The sequence below is a fragment of the Juglans microcarpa x Juglans regia genome, chromosome 8D (assembly GCF_004785595.1).
Source record: "Juglans microcarpa x Juglans regia isolate MS1-56 chromosome 8D, Jm3101_v1.0, whole genome shotgun sequence".
NCBI lineage: Eukaryota > Viridiplantae > Streptophyta > Magnoliopsida > Fagales > Juglandaceae > Juglans > Juglans microcarpa x Juglans regia.
Window position 1 is genome coordinate 19,536,100 of NC_054608.1, and position 18,861 is coordinate 19,554,960.

An 18,861-nucleotide genomic window follows, 5' to 3' on the forward strand; every position below is an offset into this window, starting at 1 on the left:
AGAAACACATACTTTAAATCTTGTGGAAGTGGTTTCAGTTCCAACTAGGGAACTTCTTCCTCTGAAGATTTAAGTATTTCTGGTGGTGGTAGAGTTTCAAACTGGGGTTTCCATCTTGCGCCTGCAAATTGTACTTCAAGTGGTGAAGAAGAATCTGCAAAACAATCCAAAAATTCAAAGACATTTTCGTCAACATGGTCAGTTTTTTCCATCAAGTAAAAATTCAGGTGTCTGAAAAATAGAATCATCATCAGAGAAAGGAAAAGTTGAGCAAATAAATTCTGTTGGTGTCAAACTCTCTACAGCATTCAAATAACTTATGTCATCAAAATGTGCTTGCATCTTGTAAGCGTTGAAAACGTTCAACTCAAGTGCCATATTCCCAAAAGTGAGCTTCAGAACTCCACTTCTGCAATTAATCAAAACATTTGATGTAGTTAGAAATGGTCTTCTAAGGATGATAGGAACTTGGTAAATAGTGGAGGTTGGCTGCTGCATATCAAGAATTATAAAATCTACTGGGTAGTAAAATTTATCCACCTGGACCAGCACATCCTCTACAATACTCCTCGGCTCCTTAACTGATCTGTCAGCCAACTGTAGCATGAAGGAGGTCTTTTTCAGCTCACCCAATCACATCTGCTCATACACTGAGAACAGTAGCAAGTTCACACTACTCCTCAAATCAAGTAAAACTCCCCTAATGCGTGACTCACTTATCATAATGGAAATGTTGGGAGAGCTGGGATCTCCATGCTTCTGAGGAGTCTCACTCAATATCAATGCACAGACTTGCTCCATTAGGAAAGCTTTCTTGTTTACATTCAGCTTCCTCTTCACTTTGCACAAGTCCTTAAAATATTTTGCATATGAAGGAACTTGTTCTATGGCATCCAAGAGTGAAATATTAATCTTTACTTGCTTGAAGATCTCCTGAATCTCAGTGTGGTATTTATTCTTTTGGCCAGCTGCCAATCTCTGAGGATAGGGAATCACAGGTTGGTACCCCCTACTAGTTTCAACATTTGCACTCACAGGCTTCTTCAGCTCTGGTCTCACTACCTCTGGTTCTTTTTCAGCTTCACCAGTCTCTGCTGCATCTTCAGGTGTAGGAGCAATTACCTGTGTGTCCATAGTCATCTCTGGTTGGAAAACTTCCTTTCCACTTCTCAAGTAAGAACGGCCTTCGCTGTCTCAAAAACCTCCCCTGAGATGTTATGCACTTCTTGTTGTTGTTGCCGGTATACTTGATGATTAGGCTGAGGCTGTACTGGAAATATCTCTTTCTCTAGAGTGCTCAATGTCGTGCTCATCTTATTGATGGTGCCTCGCAAGTCATTTATGGCCCGAGTGTTTTGATTGTTTGTGGTGGCCTGAATCTGCATGAATTGCTGAAGTGTATTGGCCATCTATGCCATACTGTCATCTGGAGACTTCTTCGCAGATGATTGAGGTTGAGAACTCTGTGCAGCTACATGAGGCTAAAATCTTGGAGGTGCTACAAAAGGATAGCTCTGATAACTCTAATATGGCTGATACTGGTGCTGAGGAGCAGCCTGATGAAATGGCTGTTGAGAAGGTGGTGGAGACCGGCCAGGCTGATCATTCCTCCATGAGAAATTTGGGTGATTCCTCCACCCCGGATTATATGTATTGGAGAAAAGCTGATTTTGTGCTCTATTTATCTAGTTCACTGATTGCATATGCTCAGAGCCACTCTTATGAAATACTGGCATAATCGGGCAATCTTGGGTCTTGTGGTTTAAATCAGCACATATAGAGCATGTTTCTACTGTTTTCACGACCTTCACCTTTTCCATCTCTATGACCTCTAATCTTCTAGTCAATGCAGCTATTCGGGCTTGAACGTCGTTGTCCTCCTTAAGCTCATATCTGCCCCCACCAGCAATAACCCTCAGTGGCTGTGCTGTCAATGAAACTTGATCAGTGCGAGTGTTCCATTGTTGTGCGCTCTCAGCAAGATAGTCAAAAAATAGCAATGCTTCATCAGGTTCCTTGCTAAAGAATTCTCCATTGCACATAGTCTGAACAAACTGCTTGCATTGTGGAGTGAGACCAGTGTAAAAATAATTCATCAACCTCCAAGATTCAAAATTATGATGTGGACAGATGTTCACTAAATCCTTAAACCTTTTCCAGTTGGCCTGTAAAGTCTCGTCAGATTTCTGATTGAACTGGTTGATCTGCTCTTGTAAATACTGAGTTCTCTGAAAGGAAATTTTTTTGAACTCACGCTGCATATCAGACCAACTAGAGAGAGAATTAGGCCTCAAAGAATTAAATCAAATCTTCACTTTATCCTTTAAAGAGAAAGGAAATAAACGAAGTCTAATAAATTCATCAGTAGTGGCTCTATTGATAAAAGTAGTACAGGCCAACTCAAAATTTGTCAAGTGCTGATAAAGACTCTCAGAATCCATCCCGTGGAACTGAGGTATCACTAACATCATGCCATGCTTAATAGAAAAATTAGGTGCATCGTCTGGTAAAATAATGCATGATGGTGTAGTGTTGCATGTGGGCTGCAAATAATCCCAAAGAGTGCGTGGTGCAGGTGTAGCCATGGTTTGTTCAATTTCAATGTCCTCGTCTGTAGAAAAAACAGAAGAGCTATCTATCTTTGGACTGTTTATATTACTCTCAGTGCTCGATGTAACTCTAACCACTAACCTATTTGAATTGTCTCTCATCCATAACATGAAACATCAGTCCAAATAGTATAAGTAAAGTTCAAGTGACTGAGTAGTAGGTGACAAGTGAAACGTGTAATAAGAGATAAGATAGTGATAGAAACATTTGAGATAAAAAAAATAAAAATAAAAATAACAAGTTTAAATTTACGTCAAGCAACTATTCATTGGCAACGATGCCAAAAACTTGACTCACTAAAAAATAAGCAGCACAGAGGTTCTCCCAAGTGCAGGAGGATGTCCCGTAATAATTAGGAATAAATTCCTAGATCGTCTCCTCAGAAAAAGTTACTTAAAATCAAACTCGTTTAAAATGGTGAAAATATTCATAAAGAGAAAATAAAAAGATGATTTGTGAAATGAATGGAAGAGTGCAACAGGAATGAAAATGGTACTAGTCATGGACTAGATTCATATTTTTGGATTTTTGAGCGTCGAAATGAAATGTAAAAGACTAACAAATTGAAATTAACAATCAAAGATTCAACTAAACTAAACAAACTTAATTAATCTGAAAATTAAATATTAAAACTGAAATTATTTAAGTCCTAATTAAACTTTAATCAATCTAATAGCAATGGAATTAAGAGATTAATAAAACTAAGGTAAGAATTAAACTAGATTATAAAGTAATTGACAAAATATGAACTGAGAATTGAAAAGCCCCAAAATAAAGATTCTAGAGATCATCCTTATATTCAAATCACAAATTTTCAAAATCAATCCATACCAATTGTAATCACTGTTAAATCAAAGCTTAAAGAAGCGAGAAAAATAATTAACACGAAGTAAATAAACAGCAAATAAAATACCCAAAGTTCTAAGTCAAATATCTCAAAAATACATCACAAACTTTAAACTAAAATTAAATAAATAGTAGAGAGTGAAAAGAGCAAGTCAAATGAACGGAGATGGAGGTGGTAGGCAATGGAGGTGAAGACTGGAGTGTAGCAGTTGGATCTCGAGGTTCTTCACGCCGCAGCACTGTGTGCGTTCAAAACCCCTTTCGTTTGCGTTCGTATGAAAAAAATAATCCTCCCACGTCGTGCCTCCTCTGTCTTTTTTTATTTCTTTTCGGTGCGGCGTGCATGTGTGTGTTTCTCTTTTTTTTTTTTTTCTTTTTCGTGCGTCTTGCAGGTCTTGAGTCTTTTTGAGATAAGGTCTTTTTTTTTTTTTTCCTTATTACTTCCGTCCAATATCCAAATATCAAGAGATTTGTGTCTTTTTTACTTCTTTTTGACTTTTTGACTTGCCTTTTTCTTTGACTTTTCTCATGCATTTCTTTGCCTATATAAAAATAAATAAAAATTAGAAAAGAAATAAAATAAAATATAATAAAAAAGAAGAATAGAATATAAAAAAAATTATGTTGTGCATGTGAATAAACATTGTCCAATTAAATCACAAGTTATAAAATTAAGCATAAATCATGCTATTAACCAATTTAAATCACAACTCAGATTTATTCATCTTAACCATTTTTCAATCTAAAACCAATAATAATGTAATGAAATAAATAAAATATATTGGTTTTAAATGTATAAAATATGCAATAAGTCAGCTTAATTAAGAGTGCCACCAAATCACTAGATCATCTAAATGCCATGAATATCTTGCCAAACTATGGGCTACAGAATTGGCCAAACGGCCTTTATGATGTATTGAAACTTTTGGAAATCTAATAATCAACCTCCTTATCTCTTGAATCAAATTTCCCCATTTAGACATAGAAACCTGCTCTCTGTTTAGTTCTTGAACTACCAACATGGCATCACATTCAATTTGAAGATCAATAATACCCAACGGGAGACAAATCTGAAGACCCCTCAGCACATCCAATAGTTCAATCTCCATAGGATCATCAATCTCAGCTTTTGGTTTGCTTGTTGTGAAGACCACCCTGCCACCCTCGTCGCGAAGAACCATGCCTGCACCTGATCTACAAAAGTCATGGAAAATAGCACCATCTGTATTTATCTTCATTACTCCTATAGGTGGGGGTTGCCAACCACAATGAAGTTTGCATCCTTGCTGTTGATTCTCTAATGCAGATTGATATTCACTATAACCTGACAAAGCATTATCCAAGACTTCTACTAGTTTTAAGTTTTTCTCCTCATGGAGAAACTGATTTCTTATATACCATAGCCCCCAAGCACATAGGAACAGTTTCTCAATTTCTCCTTGTTTATTCCTTCTGACCAAGTGAGCCAAGATTTGCAAAAAATCAAGATGAGCTTGAAAATCTTGCAAAAGACTGAGTTGTACCTGTAGAACTTCTTTGAAACTTGAGCAGTATAGAAAAGCATGATTAATATCCTCTTCTACCACCTTGCACCATCTGCATTTAGCATCTTCCACCACCTTTCTTGCTTTGAGATTCTTCAGAGTTGGTAGCCCAATCTTACACACCCTCCAAGCAAAAATCTTTATTCTGTTGGGTACTCTCATCTTCCAAAGTTTCCTCCACCATTTCCTTTGCTCCTCCCTATATGAAATCTCACCCACCTACCCTTCTTCACACACAAACATGAACAACCTGTAAGCACTCTTTACACTATACTGACCATTAGACTCATGCTGCCATACCAAACTGTCAGGTTGGCTCTTAGCAGGTAACATAATATTCAGGACCTCGTGGGCTTCACTTTGAGGTAAAAATCTTCTAATCTTCTCCACATCCCACCATCTTGTGTGCTCATCAATCAAATCTGCAACTGTCCAGTTTAGTTGTGTTTGAGTTATAGAGCCTGAAAGTGGGATTAGTCTATGTTTAGGCAGCCAATAGTCAGACCATATATTAATAGCCTTTCCATCTCCTATCCTCCATATGCAGCCCTTTAATAGCCAACTTTTTGCTTCCCAAATACCTCTCCATACATAAGAAGGGGCTGCACCTAACTTAGAATCTTTAAAATCAGATGAGGGGAAATACTTTGCTTTGAAGATCCTGTGTAGCAGTGAACCCTCTTCTTTAAGAATTCTCCATCCCTGCTTAGCTAAGAGTGCTAGATTGAAAGTCTTTAGATCTTTAAACCCCATCTCACCATTAGCTTTTGATTCACACATCTTTGTCCAACTCACCGACCTTATTTTAATTCTCCTCTCCCTTCTGCCCCCACCAGAACTTGGCAATTAAACTTTCCAATTCAGAACATAAAGAGATAGGAAGTTTAAAACAACTCATCATGTATGCTGGGATTGACATGGCCACAGCCTTGATAAGCACCTCTTTCCCTCCTTGAGACAAGATCTTCTCCTTACACCCTTGAAGCTTCTGCCAAACCTTGTTTTTAAGCTGAGAGAAAGCTTGATGTTTTCCTCTGCCCACCATAGAAGGGAGCCCCAAATAGTTATCATAATTTTGGCATTGCATCAGTCCCCACAACTACATGATCTCTGACTGTTGAGTAGCTATGACATTCTTGCTAAAAACCATTGTAGTCTTGTCCTTGTTCACCTTCTGCCCAGAGGCCTTTTCATAGATCTCTAGTAGCTGCATTATATTCAAGTTTGTTTGTAAATTAGCCCTACAAAACAAGACACTATCATCTGCAAACATTAAGTGATTCACAATAGGAGCATTCCTACATATCCGAATCCCCTCTACTGCTCCATTCATCTCAACTTGTTGTAGCAAAGAAATAAGTCCCTTAGTGCACAATAGAAATAAGTAAGGGGAGATATCCTTGCCTTACTCCTCTAGTGGGACAAATAGGACCTTTTGGATCCCCATTTACCAAAATGGAGAATGAAACAGTCCTCACACAAGTCATAACCAGCTCCACCCACTTAGCACCAAAACCCATTTTCTGCATTACTGTTTCAAGGAACCTTCACTCTATTCGATCATATGCTTTGCTCATATCTAGTTTAATAACATGAAACCCTTCTTTCCTTGCCTCTTCCTTTGAATGAAATGGACCAGCTCATAAGCTACTAGGACATTATCCGAGATTAATCTCCCTGGTACAAAAGCACACTGTGAATGTGAGATCAGGTTTGGTATAATCTTCTTCAGTCTGTTTGTAATCACTTTTGACACCAACTTATAAATGACATTACAAAGGTTTATGAGTCTGAAATCAGACACTAGTTCAGCCTTATTCTTCTTGGGAATCAAAGTGACATAAGTATGGTTCAACATAGGGGGAAGCTACCAGTATTTAGAACATGTATGACAGCACAGGTCACATCTCTTCCCACAATATGCCAAAACTTTTGATAAAATAGAGGGGCCATACTATCAGGACTAGGGGCCTTTGTGGGATTCATTTCCTTCAAAGCCACATCCACTTCTACTGCAACAAAAGGCATATCAAGTTTATGTTTCATATTAGTAGTAACCCTTCCAACTAGATTCTCCAAAAAATCAACACTGCCACTTTCTGTAGATGCTGTGAACAGATCTTGAAGGTAGTTAAGGATTACTTCATCTCTTGCTTCATCCACATGCCAGCTTCCATTTGAATCGCTCACTCCCTTGATCATATTTTTTGCTTTTCTTTGTGATGCCTTATGATGAAAGAACGTAGTATTTTTATCCCCTTCAATTAGCCATTGCACACTCGACCTTTGTCTCCACATGATTTCCCCCCTTGCCAACCATTTATTCACCTCTGATCTAGCATTCTTAATAGCCTCACGATTAAGACCCTTAGGATCTGCATCCTGAACATTATAGAGTTTCTACTTTGCCTTTTTCAGATTTTTTTGCACATGCCCAAAATTGTTCATGTTCCACCTTTCTAACTTTTCACCAAATCTACTAATCTGTTTCATCACCCCTTCCATTGTTCTTTCCCCAGCACTATCCAGCCAAGCACCCTTGATGACCTCTTGACAACTACTATTGTCACAACCCCGTCCTATTACTAGAATGGAATTGCGACGCGTGACCTTTTCTTTCCTTATTATTATTAGTGCTATTTTATTTATTATTATTATTATTATGTCTATGTATATACTTATGTATATATATACATATATTTTTTTGTAGAAAGGGACATGCGTGAACATGTTGTGCCTGCACTCTGTACTTCTAATTTAATAAGGACACTGATAAACAGTTTCTTTAATATTCTAAATAAATGACTCTCAGAGTCCATCATCCATTTACCAAACATAATAGTCCTAAGAAAAGGGGACTTAGTCCTTATGAACCATACAAAAGGCATTTAACCATCTTATATGGGGTTACCATCACCCCACCATAGAAGTTATGCCATTACCATCACCCTACCATAGTATTTACATCATGCCCGTGGGCATATTGTTTATAAGTCAAACCAACAAAACGTCCCAACATGGGACCCATCATAGAACATAAAAAGAACATAACCATCCTCATCATGGTCAAACCATCAGGGAGACCCTAAGCATCAGCCCCACCCTCCTTCGCAGTGCCCTGCTCCACAGTCTCATCTTTTGTACCTGGACGTTTAAAATATAAACACAAAGTGAGTCTAATACTCAATAAGCAGTACACCATGTCGTTAACTAATTACTCACATAATCTTTTCTTTTGAAAACATGCATACATAACATTTACAGTTCTTGCCATTACTTCCAAGCATAAATAATTTAAGAATTAACTATCTTTTCATGCATAAACAGTCTAAGGCATAGCTATACTGTAACACCCCGTATTTTAATGTATTTTCACTGAAGGATTATTTTTAATAATTCAAAAATTTATTCTCTTATTTTATAATTATCGGATATTTTAAATGGGTTATTTTATGATCTTTAAATTGTGAAAATTAAATTGTTATGTTTTCTTAATATTTATTTATTGTTGTACATTTAAATTGTTCTTCTTTTAAATTAATTGATTGTGGGATTTAATTATTTTATTTTCATTGTATCATTACGTTTAAATTATTTTAATTGATTTGCTGTTTTAAAATCATCTTCGTTGGATCATTTTTGGGACCCAAGAGGTGAGGATTGGACCTCATTTCTTTTCTCCACTTTTCTTTTTTCTCTTTTTCTTTCCTTTATCCTTCTTTCTTCCGCGGTACTCCTTCCTTGCGCGACGCACCCCCTCCCTCTCTCCCGTGCGCTTCTTTCTTTCCACCCAACCCACCGCCGTCGCGCCGCCGTGAGCGACACCGCCTGTCCCGTTCGTTCCCCCACCAACCGGCGACACCACCCCACCAATCTCAGCCTCCCTCGTGCCGCCGATAGCCTCCACCAACCGCTCACAACCGCGGTGCATCTTAAGTTCCAGCGCCGCCGTCGCGCCACCTCCGGCCACCAACTCTTCACCACTTCATCATCGACCTCCTAGCAACCCAAAGCACCCATCCTTGGCTCCGATCTACCACCGGTGAAGGCTATCTATCTCCATCTCCGATTTCGACATTTTTGGCCTAAAACCGCCCTCTACGCTGCCACCCACGGCAAACCACCACCACCACTAGCTTCACCGACCACTCTAGGCTCTACCCTATCAATTTCGGGTCTTAGTTTGTCTCCGTTCAAAAGTGGGTATTTGAGACCCACAGCCACAGTGTATTTTACACTGTAACGTTGCTGTGTCGCCACCTTTTGCAGCTCCATGATCCTTCAGAAATTATTATATAGCACTGTAAGTCTTTTTCTAAAGAACTATCGTGATTTAAATATATTTTTGCACTAACTCATATTATTGTGATCTGGTTGGACATACCGGAATGAGTCCGAGGAGTTCGGGGGTCGGATGGATTGTGGACGGAGTTGTGTATTTGGTTGGTATTGTGAGTTGGTGGTTGTTGGTATGGTGTTGTTCATGTACATGGCATATTGCACGCATAATCATGTTTGTAAAGAAAACTGGGTTTCCGTGTAAATGCATTCATGTTCATGTGTTGATTGAAAACTGGGTTTTCATGTGTTAAAGGATTTTTGGGTGCGTATGTATCACGACCCCAAGCCGAGATGGGGTATTATCTCGGTGGAGCTCCTCTGGTCACTCGGGAGCGGAATATACTAAGTGACGTCTCATAGGTTGTCGCTGGGCGACAACGGGATCGGATGAGATGGTCTCGTGCCGACTCCGTAGCCCCTCTGCTAGCGGGGGCTAGAGGATGCTTGGCTACGAACGCGCTGGGCGTGGAACTGAGCATCGCTACGAAGCCAGGACGTGCGGATGATCCCTAGGGGAGATCATAGTGCATTGGTTAATGGAATAATGGGCTGTTTTCTAGAAAAATAGCGTGTGTTGATTAAAAGGATTTTATGTGATTCATTTTCTGGGAAAATGAGGTTTTATTGATTTGGGTCATTTTCTGGGAAAATGACGAAGTATTATTTTTGGGCCAAAATGGGATTTTGGCGTGTGTTGAAAATATCTATTTTCGGAGAAAATAGTATTTTTGGATCTAATGCATATTTCATCATATGCATGCATGTTGGTTGCATTAATGTATTTTTATCTCGTAGTTGTTTGGTCTATACTTACCTGCGGTACCATTTTGTGGTAACTTAGATTTCGATACAGATGAGGCTAAGGATGAGCCTGAGGATTCGTCTCCGCCCGAGGAGTGATCTGGGATCACTCGTTTGGTTTGAGACTTGTTAAATATTTATTTTGGATGACTGTATAATTTTTAATCCTTTTTACTGATTGTTTAAATTGTATTAATCATTCTGGTACTTAGTTGACTTAATTATCCGATGTGTTGTTTATTATACACTGTTGCATGTACACACACTTGGCACTATCGTTAGGATGTGTGACCCTGTTGTCATCATCCCGGCGTCTCGATTCTCGTGTCTCCTTACATGGGGTCGTGGGCGCCACAGGTGGTATTAGAGCAGTTCGGCTCTGGGTAAAACCACATGTCCTATAGGTGGAGTATCAGAAAGTTTTAAAGTTGTGATTTGAAATTATTTGGTTTGAAGTGTGTTATTTTAATGGTTTTAATTTATTTATGTTTTTATATTTTGTTGGTTTTATTTATTTTATTGTATACTACTTGTTTGTTTATTTTATATTATTTGTTTTATTTTATGGCAGGTTCTTTTATTTTATTTATTTATTTTTTAATTATTTTATTGTGCACTACTTCATTTGTTTTATTCATTTTATCTTATGATATTTTATTGTTGGTTTCATTCATTTTGTTGTATATTATTTATTTATGAAATTTTATTTTATTTTGTTTTGTTCGGAGTTGAAAAGCGGGTTAAGAGTTGTGCTATGGCAGGAAGATGGTACGATTGTGAATGTCATTGTTAGACTTGAACACTTAGTGTAGTAGGCCTGAACTCTTGGCAACTGGTTTGTTTTAATATCGAGACTTGAAGGGAACGGCATGATCTGGGTGAACTCTTTGGAGTAAGAACTCAAGTCGCAACTGAGGAGGGAAATAGTTTTAAATCGCTTAGGTTAATTGAGGTCGTAGCCTCCGTAGAAATTATGTAGTGAGTTTATGGAGTAGAAGGTTGTAAGTTCAACGAATTCCAAGGTTAGATTTTTTAGAAGGTCACCTAAGGTTTGAGGCCTCATAGTTTTTAGGAAATAAGTTTATTGGATTTAAGGTGGTAGGTTCAACAAGCAATTGAGGGATTACTTAGATTAGAAGTTTTCGATCTTGTCGACCTTGATAAGCAATTTGGTAACATTCGGGGTTTTAGAATTTACAAGTTTTATAAGGTGAATGTTTTAGATTTAGGGTCATGGATCTTCAAGGTTTTGGGAAATGATTTTTATATGGTTTAAGGTTTTAAAATTGCAGAGTTGAAGGGTTGAATTATAATAGGATTTGAGTTCTTAGTTTTGTAGACTTGGTACGCTACCTTGGTCTATTCTATCAATTGATTAGTTGGTAACCATTAAATTGAAATTGATCAGAGTTGAGTTACTGATATGAGAAATTTTAGGAGAGAACTTCTTTAGAGATGGAAGGTAATGATCTAGTTTGTGTATTTTCCCAGGATTGAAGATGTTGATCTAGTTCTGATAATGATTGTTTTTAGCTTGAGGTTAGTGACAGGTTGAGGATTTAATCCATATCAATTTTAAGGAATAATAGATGGTGCGGACGTAGGAAATGATTCTTGTTGATTTCGAGGATATAGGCCCGGATGATGGAAATGGTAGTGACAGATCACTTGCACGTTTGGAGGATTATTGGTTCTGGCTAAGTGTGCATGAGGTCAATGCGTAGTAGTGGTGAGTGTGTATGCATTTCGGAGAGTACAGGGGTCCTTGTCTCATTTTTGGCTTGGAAGAAGTGTCTTGGGTAGGTGTTGAAGATGAATAAATACAATAGTATTAAATTCAAGAGATTTTGATTTGGAGTTTTTGGTGAGTCAATCGGAGTGTGTAGTCGAAACGGATTACTCAATGGAATGATGGTTGACAATAATTATTGTGATTATCTATAGGAATTAATTGTGACTTGAGGTCACCTAGGAATTTAAATTTTGCGGTTATACTTTCTTTGGAGATTGAGAATCCAGTTGGTTGAATTAAGGACATTGTTATTTAACTTGAAGAGAGTTTGATAAGTCGTCATGTTTGGTGTATGATAAGATCTTGGAAGTTGAAGCTTAGGCATTAGCGATGAATAATATGATCAAGTATGTGAGTTAATCAAGCATTAGGATCCTTGGGTGATTTGCATTGGCTTTTGGAGGATTGATGATTTGAGCAATATGGCTAGCCTTGAGGTTTAATAGTGATGTGTTATTGAAGGAACTAGTCGTACTAATACTAGCTTATAGGAGTAGAAGTAGGCGGGCGAGTTATCAAATAGGTTTTGATAATGTTTTGGTGAAGTCAATGATGGTTCGTAATGAATTTAGTCACCGCTAGAGTAGATGTTATTCTAAATGTCGGTGATGAGCTTTTGGATTTAGATTATTGGATAGAATTTTATAGGTGCTCTTTTTGATTGGTCGGGTTGGAATCGAATCTTTTTAAGGTATGTTCCTTATCGTAGATGAGACAGATATATTTTAGGTTGAGGTTGCTTATTTTCAATTTGGGATGCTGAGGTTGGTTTTCTATCTGTGATCATAGATGTATTTTGTAGAATTTTGATTTTGATCAAGGCAGCAGGAGTTAATTGAGGAATATGAGTGATAACTCCTGGTGTTGGGAAAAAGAGTATTTTCTACCAAAAGGTGGTAAGAGTTTTCTGGTTAGTAGGTATGGAGCCACCTTGTACTCGATGGTGCTAGTTTTTATGAGGACATAAATTTTATGCATGTGGCGAATTATCAAAGTGTGCAGCAGAAGCGTGATATTTGTGGTTGTAGTTAGGAGTTCAGATTTTGTGCTGATCTTGAGGAATTAGTGGTGACTTGAATTTTTAGATGATGCTTGTAGTTGGAGATTAATCTTTTGGCTGTACACTTTGTTATTGATGGTTAACCTTGGAAGTGGCCATTAGGTTACCAAAGGTAGAATTCAATGGAGGTTTAGAAGTTGTAGCATAGGAACTGATTGAGGTTAGCATAGATTATTGTATGGAGCTATTGATCATTGGAATTTTCTAGATATTGTATTAAGGTTCTTGTGGAAAATAAGATTTTGGTTAGTATAGTCATCTAGGAATATTGGTCGTAATGTGCCGCTGAAGGACTAATACGAGTATGTTGGATATCGCCATATTTTTTTTTTTTGAGAAATGTGCCATGTGCCGTCAAGTTAAAGCTGAACATCAAAGACTTGCTGGTAGGCTTCAACCTCTCTCTATTCCTGAGTGGAAGTGGGATGATATTTCTATGGATTTTGTTGTGGGTTTGCCGAGGACTCCTAGTGGAAAGAACTCAGTTTGGGTGATTGTTGACCAGTTGACCAAGAGTGCCCATTTCTTGCCTATCAATAACACTGACTCTTTGGGTAAGTTGACTCGGTTGTATGTTATGGAGATAGTGCGTTTGCACGGAGTGCCCAAGAGTATCGTGTCAGATCGGGACCCGCGGTTCACGTCCCATTTTTGGAAGAATTTGCAGGCAGCTTTAGGCACTAAGTTGAAGTTTAGTACTGCATATCACCCACAGACAGACGGTCAATCAGAGCGTACTATCCAGACTCTTGAGGATATGTTGCGTGCTTGTGTCATGGAATTTAAGGAGAGTTGGGAGAATCACCTGCCGCTAATTGAGTTTGCTTACAATAACAGTTTTCATTCCTCCATTCAGATGGCCCCGTATGAAGTTTTGTATGGGAGGAAGTGTAGATCACCGTTGTGTTGGGATGAAGTTGGCGAAAATAAATTGATTAGGCCTGAGATAATTCAAGAAATGAAGGACCAAGTTTAGTTTATAAGGACTAAACTGGCGGGAGCCCAAAGTCGCCAAAAGAGTTATGTAGATACAAGGAGAAGAGACTTATCATTTGAGATAGGTGATTGGGCTTACCTTAAAGTCTCTTCGATGAAGGGGGTTAAGCGCTTTGGCAAGAAGGGAAAGCTTAGTCCGAGGTATGTTGGCCCTTTCCAGATTATAGGGAAAGTTGGGCTAGTTGCTTATAGAGTTGCCCTGCCAGATTATTTTGGGGATGTCCATGATGTGTTCCATGTGTCGTCTTTGAAGAAGAGTTTTGGTTAGCTAGAGCCATGTTTTTTCGACTCTGAACGCATTGAACTTCGGCCTAATCTTTCTTATGAAGTTGCCCCAACTCAGATTGTGGATTGGAAAGAGCAAAGGTTAAGGTCTAAGACAATACCTTTGGTGAAGGTGTCATGGGGCGATCCGATGGCTCAGGATTTCTCTTGGGAGAGAGAAGCTGACATGAGAGAGCAGTACCCGTATCTGTTCGATTGATTCTGGCGGTATGCTCTTAAGTTTGCTCCTAGTTGAATCTTATTCTTGTCTTAGCCTTAATGTTTGACTTTGCCAATTTCGAGGATGAAATTTTATTTAAGGGGGGAGGATGTAACACCCCGTATTTTAGTGTATTTTCACTGAAGGATTATTTTTAATAATTCAGAAATTTATTCTCTTATTTTATAATTATCGGATATTTTAAATGAGTTATTTTATGATCTTTAAATTTTGAAAATTAAATTGTTATGTTTTCTTAATATTTATTTATTGTTGTACATTTAAATTGTTCTTCTTTTAAATTAATTGATTATGGGATTTAATTATTTTATTTTTAATGTATCATTACGTTTAAATTATTTTAATTGATTTGCTGTTTTAAAATCATCTTCGTTGGATCATTTTTGTGACCCAAGAGGTGAGGATTGGACCTCATTTCTTTTCCCCACTTGTCTTTTTTCTCTTCTTCTTTCCTTTTTCCTTATTTCTTCCGCGGTACTCCTTCCCCGCGCGACGCACCCCCTCCCTCTCTCCCGTGCGCTTCTTTCTTTCCACCCAACCAATCGCCGTCGCGCCGCCGTCGCGCGACACCCCCCGTCCCGTTCGCTCCCTCACCGGCCGGCGACACCACCCCACCAATCTCAGCCTCCCTCGTGCCGCCGGTAGCCTCCACCAACCGCTCACAACCGCGGCGTATCTTAAGCTCCAGTGCTGCCGTCGCGCCACCTCCGGCCACCAACTCTTCACCACTTCATCATCGACCTCATAGCAACCCAAAGCACCCATCCTTGGCTCCAATCTAGCACCGGTGAAGGCTATCTATCTCCATCTTTGATTTCAACATTTTTGGCCTAAAACCGCCCTCTACGCCGCCACCCACTGCAAACCACCACCACCACTAGCTTCACCGACATCTCTAGGCTTTACCCTATCAATTTCGGGTCTTAGTTTGTCTCCGTTCAAAAGTGGGTATTTGAGACCCACGGCCACAGTCTATTTTACACTGTTACATTGCTGTGTCGCCACCTTTTGCAGCTCCATGATCCTTCGGAAATTATTATATAGCACTGTAAGTATTTTTCCAAAGAACTATCGTGATTTAAATATATTTTTGCACTATCTCATATTATTGTGATCTGGTTGGACATGCCGGACTGAGTCTGAGGAGTTCGGGGGTCGGATGGATTGTGGACGGAGTTGTGTATTTGGTTGGTATTGTGACTTGTTGGTTGTTGGTATGGTGTTGTTCATGTACATGGCATATTGCACGCATGATCATGTTTGTAAAGAAAATTGGGTTTCTGTGTAAATGCATTCATGTTCATGTGTTGATTGAAAATTAGGTTTTCATGTGTTAATGGATTTTTGGGTGCGTGTGTATCACGACCCCAAGCCGAGATGGGGTATTATCTCGGTGGAGCTCCTCTGGTCACTCGGGAGCGGAATATACTAAGTGACGTCTCCTGGGTTGTCGCTGGGCGACAACGAGATCGGACGAGATGGTCTCGTGCCAACTTCGTGGCCCCTCTGCTAGCGGGGGCTATTGGATGCTTGGCCACGGGCGTTGGGCACAGAATTGGGCATCGCTCTTTGCGTAGTGGGTGCTTGGCCACGAACGTGCTGGGCGTAGAACTGAGCATCGCTACGAAGCCAGGACGTGCGGATGATCCCTAAGGGAGATCATGGTGCATTGATTAATGGAATAATGGGCTGTTTTCTGGGAAAATAGCATGTGTTGATTAAAAGGATTTTATATGATTTATTTTCTAGGAAAATGAGGTTTTATTGATTTGGGTCATTTTCTGAGAAAATGACGGAGTATTATTTTTGGGCCAAAATGGGATTTTGGCATGTGTTGAAAATATCTATTTTCGGGGAAAATAGTATTTTTGGATCTAATGCATATTTCATCATATGCATGCATGTTGGTTGCATTAATGTATTTTTATCTCGTAGTTGTTTGGTCTATACTTACCTGCGGTACCATTTTGTGGTAACATAGATTTCAATGCAGATGAGGCTGAGGCTGAGGGTGAGCCTGAGGATTTGGCTCCACCGAGGAGTGATCTGGGATCACTCGTTTTGGTTTGAGACTTGTAAAATATTTATTTTGGATGACTGTATAATTTTTAATCCTTTTTACTGATTGTTTAAATTGTATTAACCATTTTGGTACTTAGTTGACTTAATTATCCGCTGCGTTGTTTATTGTACACTGTTGCATGTACACACACTTGGCACTATCATTAGGATGTGTGACTCTGTTGTCACCATCCTGGCGTCTCGATTCCCGTATCTCCTTATATGGGGGTCGGGGGCGCCACATATACTTTCATGCTTAAATATTTCCTAAGCACATTCTTTACTTTACATTCCACTTTCATAGGCCAGTACACACTATTACGCCCCGTGTGTTGGGGTTAGCAGTCTTTTGGACCTGGATCCAGCCCGTGGCCACAGGTTAGGAATCCCTTTTTATAGGGGGCAGCACTGGGTGCACTACCCGTACTACTTACCCGGCATTGCAATCTGCCCATTTCTTTGGTACCCTTTTCATACATATGGCTGTTACGTACATTCATACATTCATGCTTTCATTTCTTTTCCTTTCCTTTCATTAGAAAAATCACATTTTCATTATCATCATTTAATGCCAATGCGTATGCGTTTCTTTGAAAAGAATGTTTCTTGTCATGCTACATATAGGTAAGGCATAATTACTTAAGAGAGAGCATGCATTACCTTACATACACACAATGGTAATTATTAAGGTACTTAACAGGAGTTACCAAGAAAGGCTTATACATACTATACATGCATCTATTCTTTCATAAGAGAAACATTTGGAAGGAGAGAGAGAGACTTTTTCATAAAAGAGCTTTGTGTGTAAGGAGCATGGTCATAGCTACTTACCTCGATGCTTTACACTTAAGTTCCTTGATTCTTGAAATAGACTCATATCCAATAAAATGAAATGAACGTATTAAAAATTCGTTTCATATCAAGTCTTGCTATCCGACATCCTCACGTGCTCACTTAATCCCATATTGGAACTAAAATGTTTTCCTTAACCCATTTAGCTACAACACGGCACTAATTCAACCCTTAGTATCCTTATTCCAATCTTTAAGAAACCCATGAAAGTACGAAGCTTGCTTGCTGTCCCTTTTTAAAGACTACTATTTTATACACAAGGGATCGGTAGGAATCGTGAGTCAAAATGTACAGGACGGTAGGGATTTATTTAGGAAGAGGTAAGGAACGAAGAGGTACTATAAATCTGGAATTTTCATAAGGAAAGGCATTTTGACAGTTTTGCATCATCATGTGGAAGGTAGATCCAACAAGGGGTAATGCTTATAAAAGAGTCGACTTTTGTCACTTATTCCTCAATGGTTTTTCATGCTAAAGTTTATCTTTAGTTAAACCAAAAAGGGGTGAAGTTAAGCAAGGTTAAGTGGGCTGGTTTAAGCTTTCAAAATAGAATATATTTCCAAGCTTCCGTAATACATGGACAGCTAGCAATCTCAATGCATTCATGGTCTTAAACATCCTTTATTTAACCAAGTCTCAATCATATAATTTAATATCTCAAGAGTAGTAAAAACTCAAGAAACCTTATGTACATATATTCTGAAAACGGTACAAATAAAGAGACAACTCTTGGCAAAATAAGAATTCTTGAGATAAGCTTACTAATTTGATTTGAAAGTCTTGGTGGCTTACTTAGGCCATAACTCTTAGGAAAACATGTCTAACTATAAACTTTAACTCCATTAATAAAGACATGACTTTAACAAGATTTGAAACATGCTTTGTGCAACACACGGTGGAGCACCAAAACAAAGCCTAACACACACACACATGGCTTCTTGGTCCACATACATATATCTATATATTAACATACCAATTAATCAACACTTGAGGCCAACTAAATTAACTAAGAAACATACCATTTCCATAATAGGGAACACACGGCAAAACACCTTCAAGGTGCTCGGTTTGCGCAGAAAACAGAGGTTTTGGTTGCTACCCACTAGATCAACTAGCAGAGGAATTTAAATGAGAAATTAGTCTAAGAAATACCACACAAAGTCGGCTCACATGGAGGTTTCGAAACTCGAATCACAAGAAAATCCCATGGAAGGTGTAATACCTGCTTGGGTCCCTCTTGAAGCCACGGAAATGCACAGCAACAAGAAGAGGAAGAGAAAATCCAAAGGATTTAGGGTTGGAACACAGCAGAAAATTTCTAAAACACAAACTCTAATTAAAACCATAGATCTAAGATTTCAAAACAAGAAATTGAAGCCATAGAAATCCACTTACACAGTGGATCTTTCCTTGAAGACTTTCGGGGGAAGCTTAGGTGTACAAAATGGGAGAG

The 18,861-nt window shown here is 38.7% G+C and overlaps 2 long non-coding RNA genes across 3 annotated transcripts in view; one reads left to right on the top strand and one right to left on the bottom strand.

Moving 5' to 3' along the window:
- The window catches only part of LOC121241889, a 31,460-nt gene extending 13,544 nt beyond the window's left edge, over nt 1-17,916 (bottom strand). Inside the window, exons 1-2 of one of the 2 annotated variants that reach the window (XR_005935831.1) lie at nt 17,738-17,916; nt 7,894-7,896 (exon numbers count right to left, since the gene is read on the bottom strand). This is a non-coding gene — a long non-coding RNA (uncharacterized LOC121241889). Of the gene's footprint in view, nt 1-5,613; nt 5,621-7,893; nt 7,897-17,737 lie in introns of both variants that reach the window. The other variant, XR_005935832.1, reaches the window with a different exon arrangement.
- Nucleotides 722-17,889, top strand: LOC121241888. The gene is made up of 4 exons (XR_005935830.1): nt 722-732; nt 5,874-5,882; nt 9,860-9,865; nt 17,727-17,889. It is a non-coding gene; the product is annotated as an uncharacterized LOC121241888 (long non-coding RNA).
- Nucleotides 17,917-18,861: the final 945 nt, after the last annotated feature.